This window comes from Stegostoma tigrinum, unplaced genomic scaffold (genome assembly GCF_030684315.1).
Source record: "Stegostoma tigrinum isolate sSteTig4 unplaced genomic scaffold, sSteTig4.hap1 scaffold_49, whole genome shotgun sequence".
In the NCBI taxonomy this organism is placed as follows: domain Eukaryota; kingdom Metazoa; phylum Chordata; class Chondrichthyes; order Orectolobiformes; family Stegostomatidae; genus Stegostoma; species Stegostoma tigrinum.
The window spans coordinates 4,848,719-4,859,789 of NW_026728419.1; the positions used below are offsets into that span (position 1 = coordinate 4,848,719).

The following is an 11,071-nucleotide window of genomic DNA, read 5'->3' on the forward strand; positions in this document are numbered from 1 at the left end:
GTGCCAGCACGAGTTGCCCCACAGCGCTGATGTGACAGTCACTGCAAACGCCATTATACAAAAGTCTTGCACAGAAATTCTTTGGAAGTGCATCTAGGCCAATGTGGCCTTTGCACTGAAGCTTGCATTTTACAAATGGCATGGGGTCAGTGATGCAAGTGAGTAGATGGATGTCAGAGGCCATTTTTAATGGAGACACCTTTCCCACATATTGCAAACAAACTGTTCCAATCCTGGCAGAGCCATTATTTGTTCAACCATTTTCTCCATCAGCTGCCCCCCCCCCCCCCCGCCCAATAGAGATTTCCTGTGTGGTGCCAAGGTACCTGCCTTGCTCTCTAGGATTATGACTGTCAATTGCCCCAGATACATGGTTGGTGGAGGTGAGCTCTCAACACAAATTGTTGATAGGAGGTTATATTTAGTGAAGCAGCACTAATTAGAGATGAAGTATACTCCCTCAGCCCAGAATTTGTCTTCTACTTCAAAAGAATGAAACAAAAGATTGCAATTTAAGTTTGTTTTAATTTAAAACAAATGTACTAATATTGAAAACATTTACTGAACACTATTTTTAGAAACGAAACTTAGACAAAGAACTGAGATGATTTCCTCTTCTACCTGTGGCTGGCATTGTTGGCATAGCTTCGATGTTGAACCATTTTAGTTTTAAAGTGGTTATGTGTAAATGTCTAATTAGTGAATCCTATATCGAGCACCAAGCGATTTACAGAAGGAGAAGAAAATAAAATACATCCGACCTCTCAAAAATCAGGGCGGTGAGCTCCTTCAAGCCCTTCCTCACTAGAGCTCATTGATTCACATTGGGAAGGAGGCTCGAACATTGCCTGTGGAAGAAAGGAATGCCAGAAATGTTAAAGTGTTTGTTGTTCCTGGTGTTAATTTATACATCGTGCAAATGTGAATTTGATGGAGACGCAAATACTGTTTAAAATTCCTGACATTTTGCTACTTTGAATGGATTATTGTTTTGGATCCATTTGAAAAGTGAATACACATAACCAACACTGTACTGCACGTGAGATGTGATTGCATGAAGATGAAAAGGTCAATGAATGAGTGTCAGATTAGGCTGTTAACCAATGAGACCCACTTGAAACAATGACAGATCTGAGTAATGGAACATGAGCAGATAAACTGGGAACAACAAGTGTATTACAGTATTCATGTCTGAGGTGATCTGGTCCCCTGTACGTCTTTTAAATACCTGCTATCCCCAAAATGGTTCGCACTTTACAAATATATATTCTCTTACACACACGCGCACATCTCACAACATAACCATTCAAAATAAATTCATTATAAAGCTGAGCATTAATTAAAGTCTCAAACAAGTGCAATACCACTAGCAATAATAAACAATGCTGTTATTTCTTGCAGCTGCAGTGAGTTAAAAACATAGCAATGGTTTTTTAATCCAGAATTAGTTAAAACTGCTGGAGACTTTAAAGGCCGAGCCAAACAGTCCAGCTGAAGTACTCATCATCCCCCCCCTAATGGTCTGGATAAATGGTTAGTTTGTTAGTTTTTTTTCCCCCCTGAGATGGCATGCACTTTCCTGATATATCCTCTCATACACACACTCTCTCACTCTTACACTCTGACAGTTTCATTCAGTCTCACACTTACGCACATCGTCTCACTCAGCCTGTTATAGTCACTCACACACACTCAGTCAGTCTGACTCACACTTCACGCAGCCTCACTCACACTCAGTTTCACTCAAAAATAATCGACTCATTCACACACGTGGACTGACTCACGTCCCACACACTCTCACACAGTCTCATTCACACTCAGTCTCACACAGTCTCAGAAGCACTCTCACACACCCTCACTCATACAGTGTCACGCTGACTTTGCAGTTTCACTCTCAGAACTAAACGCATACACATCAGTCTCATACGTAGCCTCAATGACTTTTTCACTCACACACATGGTCTCAGTCTCACACATACAGTCCCATACTGACTTTGCACAGTCTCATTCTCACTTCCTACAGTCTCACACACGTAGCTTGACTCACTCCCACACAGACACTGACATTGTGTCACACGCACAAACTCAGGGTTAAACACACACATGCTCAATCTTGACTCTCACACACCAACTCAGTCTCACTCACACACGCTGTCTCTGACACTCTTAGTCAGTCTCACTTTGAGTGCGCAGTCTCACTCGAACACAGCCCCACTCGGACTCTCTCACTCACACACACATTCTTAGTCACACACATGGTCTCACTCTCACAAATGCATGGTCTCATTCACATACAAATCCCGACTCTCTCTCTCTCTCTCTCTCAATCTAACTCTGACTCTCTCTCTCACAGTCTCACTCACACATATGGTTTCACTCACAGTCTCACTGACTTCATACAGTGCCACTCTCTCACACCCACTCACACAGAAACTCTCAGTATCGCTCACACACAGTCTCATACTCACTGTCATTCAGTCTGACTCACACACATGGTCTTACTCTAACTTCACACAGTCTCACTCTTCCACATCAGCTCACTCTGACTCTCACTCACACAGTCTCATTAATGCATACCGTCTCACTCTGACTTCCCACAGTCTCTCACACTCACTCACACACAGTTTCACTCACTCTCACTGACTTGGCACTCACACACACATGGTCTGACTCGTACTCTCACACACTTGGTCTCACTACGTAGCCCGTATAATAATTTTATATTCAATTTCTGTAAAATTGAACATTAAGTAAAAACAGTTAAAGTCTCAAACAAGTGCAGTATCACTGGCAGTAATAAATAACTCTATTATTTCTTGTAGTTGCCCTTTGTTGAAGGCATGTCAATGGCATTCTCTCCAAATTAGCTAAAATCACTGGAGAAATAAAAATATAGAAGGCAGGAATGGAGTACTGAAGAGTTTAAAGTCCAAACCAAACACTTCAGTTGAAGTATTCGTCATCCTGCCATTGGCTGAACAAATGGCTGGTTTGCTTTGTAACCAAACAACCATTGAGGAACCAAGGAAAAGTCAATCACAATTGGTCAACAAGATTGTTATGTAAAAGATTCTTTTTCTCATCCAACCAATTGATACATGACTGTGATGTTCATAGAAGACAGGGAGCAGGGTTCAATTCTCCAGCCCTCCAGAAAAAATAGCTGATGTGCAAGATGTTTGAAAAGAACAAACAAGCACTGGACTCAAAAGTTAATGTTCAGCAATTGTCTGAAGTCAAGTCACACTATCCAAATTGTCCAATAATTTAAAGTAGAAAACTGCCAAAGTAATTTATTCATATATTGCAGGGTTTTTGATACTGAGCAGAGATTTTAGATCCAACAGAGTCCCATGAAACATTATATTTCTTACAGCTAAAACTTGCATAGACATGAAGATCTTCTTTCAGTGAATCTCAGGATGAAGTCGTGACTCACTTTCTTGTTCATTGCGTAATACAGGATGGCATCGGCCGGAAGTATGAGCACTGAAAAAGCAGAGGGAAAGCATATTATTATTCACACGTGTTTTCATCATATTGATTGTGCACAAGTCCAACTGCTTCCTGGATATGGAAATATCAATGGCTGGGAGGAACAGAACAAATGTACTGCAAGGATTCAGAATGTATTACAAAACACAAGAGAAAGTCTTGGAGTTATACCATCCTTAGGTAAACTCAATAACTGAAAACCATTATATCTAAGACTCATTCTAAGGATGAGCATTGTTGGCCAAGACTAAAATCCATTTCAAACCCCTCGCTCTCCGATGGCACAGGCCTTCTTCATGACAGTTTGTACAATTGACTGGCTTTATTAGGCTACATATGAGGCTATGAAGAGTCAGCCAAGCATACAGTAGCCCAGGTAAAGATGTCAGATTTTCCTCTCTTTAGAACAATGCAAAACCCCAACTGATTCACGAATGACCCAGCAGCTACAAGGTCACTTCTGCTGATACCAGCATCAAACACAAAAAGGTGCAGTGTGTTCAACGTGAAAACACTGAGAAAAGCTATCCTCTCCTTCAGCATTGTGTTGGAATCTTGAAACTAACACCACTGAGGGCACCTAAATCAAACACGAGTTAGTGATCCAGTGTATGGCCATTTTCTGAGGGCAATGATGGATGCAGAATAAATACCAGCTTTGTCAGTGAGACTTGCATCCAGGGGATTGATTTTTCTTTTCTGTGAAAACTGACAGGGATCGCCTGCTGCAAAAGCATTGAGACCTTTCATTTTCATAAGGCATTCTGCTTAACACAGCCTGGATGGCACGTATTAAACCCATGAGTCCTCATTTCTACTTTTCATCAGGAAATGGAGTTGGGGGAGGGTTGCGACAGATGAGCAACTTGACAGCAGGGACCCCATCCATGTTTCTGGTCTCTCAGCCACGGGCCAAAAAGAGGGGAAGAACAGATTAATTTCAGCAACAGGAAACATTTATTTTGGAATAACCAGTTAAAATAAGAATGAACAAAGCAATGTGAATAATACCACAACCAAATCCTGATGTACATCCTTCACTCAATATGGCTTTAAGTAGCTTTACAAAGGGGCTACTGGACTCCAAACACTAACCCTGACTTCTCTCTACATGTGCTGCCACTGCTGCTGTGCTTTTCCAGCAGTTTCTGATTTCCAGCATTTGCGGTTCTTTGTTCTGATTTGGCTTTAGGGCAATCTGATGAAATAATTTGCTTTTATTAGGTGCAGATATTAGTTGTTTATTGGCTTTACATTCCTCAGACTTGAATCCTGTTGAACATGGTTGGATATGTTCAATGATACAAATTTAGATATCTTCACCTTTTTGGTGAAATCAAAAGAAAATATCAATTCCCTTGCAGTGGCTATGCTGTTCAGAAATAGATTTAACTTAAATTGAAGCAATTTCCACTGCTCACCTTTATTTGATTCAATGATCTGTGCTAGAGCAAATTGCTGAGGACGCTCGGGTTCAAATTTGAGCGCGGTCATGGCTTTGTTGAGAACTTCAGATACACGATCTTGATTAGTCACCCAATTAAAACAACATTCACTTTTCATTAATGCATTATACACACACACACACACCAAATGAAATATGTAAAGCCTCAATTTCCAAAGGGCTTATAAATATAGCTGCTTTCACCCAGAAAACTAATTGGGACATTACACTGAAAGCTGTAAAAGTTACATTAATAAAATAATATCTGGTGGGACTGTTGTTGTAAAATCTGCATTCGACGCTCCATAACACAGTTACTGTGAACAGTAAAGGGTGGAATTTGAATGGAAACAGAGCCCAGTGATCAAGTTTACCTATACACACAGTTTGAAACAAGTAACTAATGACGAAATTCATAATTTAAATAATCCACTTCCATCCCCTCCCACCCAAAACCCCCATACCATTTGAGATAATGGGAACTGCAGATGTTGGAGAGTCCAAGATAACAAAGTGTGGAGCTGGATGAACACAGCAGGCCAAGCCGCATCTCAGGACCACAAAAGCTGATGTTTCGGGCACAGACCCTTCAACAGAAAAGCTTTGTTTCAAGGCTGAAGAGATTACAAGAGAGTTGCAGTGGGAAAGAGATCCACTGAGGTTTGTCCGGAGGGAGGAGGGTAACTTCTTCAGGTTAGGCATCCCTGGAAGAGGCTTCGCAATGAGGTTAAAATTGTATCAGAGATAATGGGAACTGCAGATGCTGGAGAATCCAAGATAACAAAGTGTGGAGCTGGATGAACACAGCAGGTCAAGAAGCATCTTTGGTGCACAAAAGCTGATGTTTCAGGCCTAGACCCTTCATCAGAAAAGGGTCTAGGCCTGAAACGTCAGATTGTGTGTTCCTAAGACGCTAAGCTGCTTGGCCTGCTGTGTTCATCCAGCTTCCCACTTTGTTACCCCCATACCATTTGATGCTTTTAACATTTATTGTCATGACAGCAAATGGCTCAATGTTGTTTGTGAAGTCTGACATTTCCTAATGCAATGCTTATTCGTATAAATTATTCATAAAATTGCTTTAACAATTTGAAACATTTAGCAATTTGTGATTTGAAGACAGTGCAAATATTTAATATTCAATCAATGTGGCTGGACAGGAATAATATTTGATAGGCAGGATATTGAGAAGACCAACTTTTTGGGGCAATTGTCTGCTTTTGTTTCATTCTGTGTTATATTTGGAGATTGCTTTTCTCAGCTCAAATTTGAGCAATGACCTGGAAGATGAAATGCACTCGCAAATTTTCTGTTTCTTCTGGAGAACTCCAATGTTTTCTGGTTGAGCAGACTCACACTTAATTCTACTTTAATTGTGCTATAGTTCATGGTGAAAAAAATTACTTTTGCCACCCAGTCAAAAGCAAAGATCATAATAAATATATTAATGGATAACAAATCTGAAAAATCCAACAAATGTAGTGGAATTAAATTCCTGAGGAAGTGGCAGATGTAGACACAATTACAATGTTTAAATGACATTTGAATAAGTACATAAATAGGAAAGGCTTGGAGGGATATTTTGTTCGGTATGTCTCTACAATTCTATAAGTTACAGAGTCAAATATAACACAACTAGAGATTAGATGAGCTACATTATCTTTCTAAAGAAGAGTCTAGGCCCGAAACGTCAGCCTTCCTGCTCCTCTAATGCTGCTTGGCCTGCTGTGTTCATCCAGCTCGACACCTTGTTATCTTACATGAACTAACATCCCGTAAAGTGATCTTTTTTGAATAACCAATACCTTTTCCACTCTGTATGCTCACACTTTAAATGATTAATCACTAATTTTAGTGATTAATTAGTGATAAATTGGATTTTCTAAATTATGTTCGAAGAAGTGCCACACAAGTGTGCAAGCAAAATTGAAGCCTGTGGAATGAAATGGGCAGTGGCGGTATAGACACAAAATTGGGTGAGGATGAGAACATAGAATAATGAAGTAGAATAATGAAGAACAGTCATTTGCTCAGGCTAACTAAAGTAAATGAGGGAAACTGTTTACTGGTCCTTCTGACACTATGTACCAAGGTCAAAATCTAAGGTCATTGGTGGGGAGCAAAAGCAAAAAAAAGAATTCTGCTTTTTCCAAACCGCAATATCTGAATAGGTGGTTAAAGCAGATTAAATTACTTTCATAAGACGACTGAATAATTACATGGAGCAAAATTTGCTGGGCAGGGGTAAAAAGGGCAATGGTGGTGGTGGTGGGTGGCAAATTTAGCGACTTCTTACTGAGATTTAGCACAGACACAATAAGTCAAGCTTTTTTTTTTGCTTTGTGATAACATTCCACGATTCTCTAGTTGGCCTCTCATGACTGTGTTAGTTGGCAACAATTTGTTGCACATTCATCAGGAGACATTATTGTCATTTTGGTTGAGAATTTTGTTTTCTGTGTTTCATAGATGTCCAATTTAAATATGCTGTTTGCCATTTGCTTATCCAAATTCTGCCTCAGATCTTAGGCTGGTTCTGCCCCATCTCCAGCTCACTGACAAGCTAACAAATATTCTCTTTACCAGAGTAAAGAGGCGCTGTTTGTCAACAATATTTAAACACCAGAAGCAATTTCCACGCATCACACTGACCTCTGTGGAGGCACAATCAGAGTATGACTGATCCTTTCAAGGAAAATACATGATCAAACAAAACAACCGATGTGCCTTCTAATTTGGCCAATATTCCTTCGGCTTTCCTGAACTAGCCAGTAGGCAGCTGTTCTGTTTTGGATTGCACTCTTGCTATTGGAACACTTTGCCTGCAACAGTAGTAGATTCGCCAACTTTAAGTACATTTAAGTCGACACTGAACAAGCATATGGATGTACATGGAATAGTGTAGGTTAGATGGGCTTCAGATTGGTATGACAGGTCGGCACAACATCGAAGGCCGAAGGGCCTGTACTGTGCTGTAATGTTCTATGTTCTTCTCCAACCCATTTTTGATGTGCTTTCTTCCATGTACCAGCCTTTTAAATTTCACATGAGCCAAAACCAGGAAAGAAATATTCAATATCTCTGCCAATATTACTCGATTAGTTTACAGATGGGCCAAAGTGCTTGTGGTCAGCTAACTGAAGATCTGGTACCTCCTTGCTGATTTATTGTACAGTTAATGATACGTGTTAATTTGTGATATTTCCTCTTGAATAGTTATCGGTTCATCCACAAAGTGGGGCAACAGAGTGCTGCACCTTGCCAGGAGAAATGCAAGGAAAATGTGTTCAGGCCTAAAACCTAAACATTGCTACTGCATTACAAAACAGTATCAAAATGACGGTCAAAGCACTCCTATTGACCAAAAAAGACTTCAGCAATGTGGAAAATACACAGTGAATATGACTGCATGGCAACAAATAATTGGGATAAAAAAATCCTCTTGCGATACTGGCAGAAAGCAATGGCAATTATTTGGACCGAGCATGACGAGAGCAACCAGTCCAGGGACTTACCAAAATCATTTTGAATTGTAGTGCTCTGTCCTCCTCTAATCGGACTCGGATGAGGCAGCTTTTCTCATTCTGGCGGTTGTCCCTCCGACGTGTTGCACACCAGCAGCTGCCCAAACCCGCACGCCTACCAGACTTGGCTGTGTCATAATTTGGTTTTGCTGGTGCACCACTGTTGGATGAACCTCCACAGGAGGCGGTATCCACGGATTTTAATGACTGTGGAATAATTATTTTGTTTAAGAAGACGTTTGTCAATTGTTGCACATTAGAAACTTCCCCCTTTCCAGTTATATTTATTATTACACAAAATATGCTCGCCTGTTGCCCATAAAGGTGAAGGCATTCTGCGCAGGACAGCTTAATTGCAAGAACATGATGTTGTACATGAATTCTTGGTCGTTGCTGTCTTGTGAATTTTTTTACTTGCAGTTCTTTCCTCTACCAGGAAAGGTCACTTCTGAGGAATTATACCCCTGTTTGTGTTTACTAGCTGTTCAGTCAACATCAACAATTCAGTACTTAGCATGCCCATAAATTACTAATTAGTTTCCCTCAGCACAATAACATTGTGGTCATTTCACTTAACCATGTAAACTGCTGCTTCAATTCCAAGTTTGTCAGATAAACCCTTTGGGGTTTCAGTTTGCACTCAGTATGTGAACATGCTTACATAAATATTTATTTGCCCACTTCACCCTGCTACGCACAGAAATCTTGAATACAACTACAATGTTTGGAGTTAAAACACACATTTATGAAGTGTGGGTGACTGCGAATGGGCCAACAAGTGTATGGTGCAGGTCAGAATGTGTGCGGCACAGCACCACTGGCAGAAAGAAAGAGAGAGATAGCAACAGCAAAACACACAGAGATAGAGAACTAAAGAAACTGGAAGCGAAATCATCCAAGTCACTGCAGCTCTTAGTTTATTATTAATACAGAGGCAGTCACAACACTAAACAGGAGAATCTATAAAAAGGAAGAGGGTATTTTAAAACAAAAAATACCACTCCAAAACACCCAAATGTGACCTAATAATACTTAGCCCAATTCATGGGAGAATACATTGCGAAAACATTCCTGGGACAAGTCCTAGACATATTCTATAAACAATAACCATAACACAACTCTGATAATCATCCAGAATACAATGGTGTTTGGAAGAGAACACACTAATCAACAGCTCAAAGCCCAAATATTGAAGAAAAACAAAACATGCAGTCACGAGGACTCCATGCAGAGAGCTGCATTACTTTGTTGCAATTGCTGGATCAAGACCTGTCCAACATACTCTAAATACTGTTTTTGTGGGCAGTGAGCTTCAAGCTGCGAAAGATGTACCCCATGCACTAAAATTTACTGTGTAGAAATTAAACATGCTGTGAATAATTAAAGATGAAATATTTTGGTTATTGATATGGCGATCTTTAAAAAAAACACGTACAGCTTCCTTTGTACATTTTTAAAACCATATAAAATATCTAAACAAAACAAAGCAAACCACATCTGAAAAAAAAATCAGCTCTCACTTCATGAGCGAATAATATCTTTTCTGGAATCAAATGCTTCAGTAACCAGCACAAAGGTTGAATTTTGCTGGGAATTGCACAGCTGTCTTGCCTTCGTTCTGAAAGCAAGTAACCCAACTTTGGCAAGTGGGACCTGGGATGGAAAATTGCTGGCAGCAGCCAATTATGAAGATGCTCGATGGAATGGCATTCAAATTAAGGATTTCAGTCTGGCTGAAACATCAAAATGGCAATTAGGCTAATAACTCTGAAAAGGAGAAGGAGATTGGCCAGGCAGTCATCCAGCTCCAGTGGCTGGGACGGTCTCACTGAGTACCCTTGTGTCCTCTTGACTGCCAAAGTGTAGTCAGGATAATAGATGGCAGGAAGACAGAAGAAAGAAAGGAAAGAAAGAAGAAAAAAAGTGTCTGGACATTATTAAACAAACCAGTGTCTCCAAGAACAACATATTTTATGTGATGAGTGCCTCACTGTCTCACCTTTTCCAGCGCTTTTTGCGAGGTGCTTGGCTCTTCCATTTCCAAGTGTCTGGCTGAGGTAATGCTCTCATCTGAATCCTCATTCCGAAGGGATGCTGGCTGCTCAGAGCTTTTAGTTGGAGCGCTGTGTACTTTAACACCTCTCCTTGAAAACAGGTTGCACAAGGGAAAGGGGACACAACAAAAATATGGAAACGTCACTGCATTCTAGACAAACTGTCAAAAAAATTAAACGAGAATGAAGGTATATTCATGATGAGAGTACCAGAAGTTTGATGTTCGCCACATTTGACCTGTGAGAAATTAATAGTGGCACACTCATACCAAGAGCTCGCATTACTAGTACTGAACACCATTACATTGTCTAATAGTTAGGGAGTATATGAATAGGTGATAATGTTTGCATATTCAGATGGCACGAAAATCTGGACTTCTTGCAATGTTATTCAACCTGCTATCAACCTAGATCTTATGAAAGGCAAAATGTGGACTTGAATACCCAGAGAGTGGAAAATTTCCCCCAACCTGGCCACATGCTAGTGTGTACATAATTTCTTCCCGAAAGCTGAAGTTTATTAAAAATAAAACATAAAACGTAAAACAAAGTAA

The 11,071-nt window shown here is 40.2% G+C and overlaps 1 long non-coding RNA gene across 1 annotated transcript; it reads right to left on the reverse strand.

The window, feature by feature from the left end:
- Positions 1 to 612: 612 nt before the first annotated feature.
- Positions 613 to 5,029, reverse strand: LOC132208614 (uncharacterized). The gene is made up of 3 exons (XR_009444747.1): positions 4,917 to 5,029; positions 3,375 to 3,489; positions 613 to 848 (listed from the first exon to the last, which is right to left on the reverse strand). It is a non-coding gene; the product is annotated as an uncharacterized LOC132208614 (long non-coding RNA).
- Between the last annotated feature and the right edge of the window lie 6,042 nt (positions 5,030 to 11,071).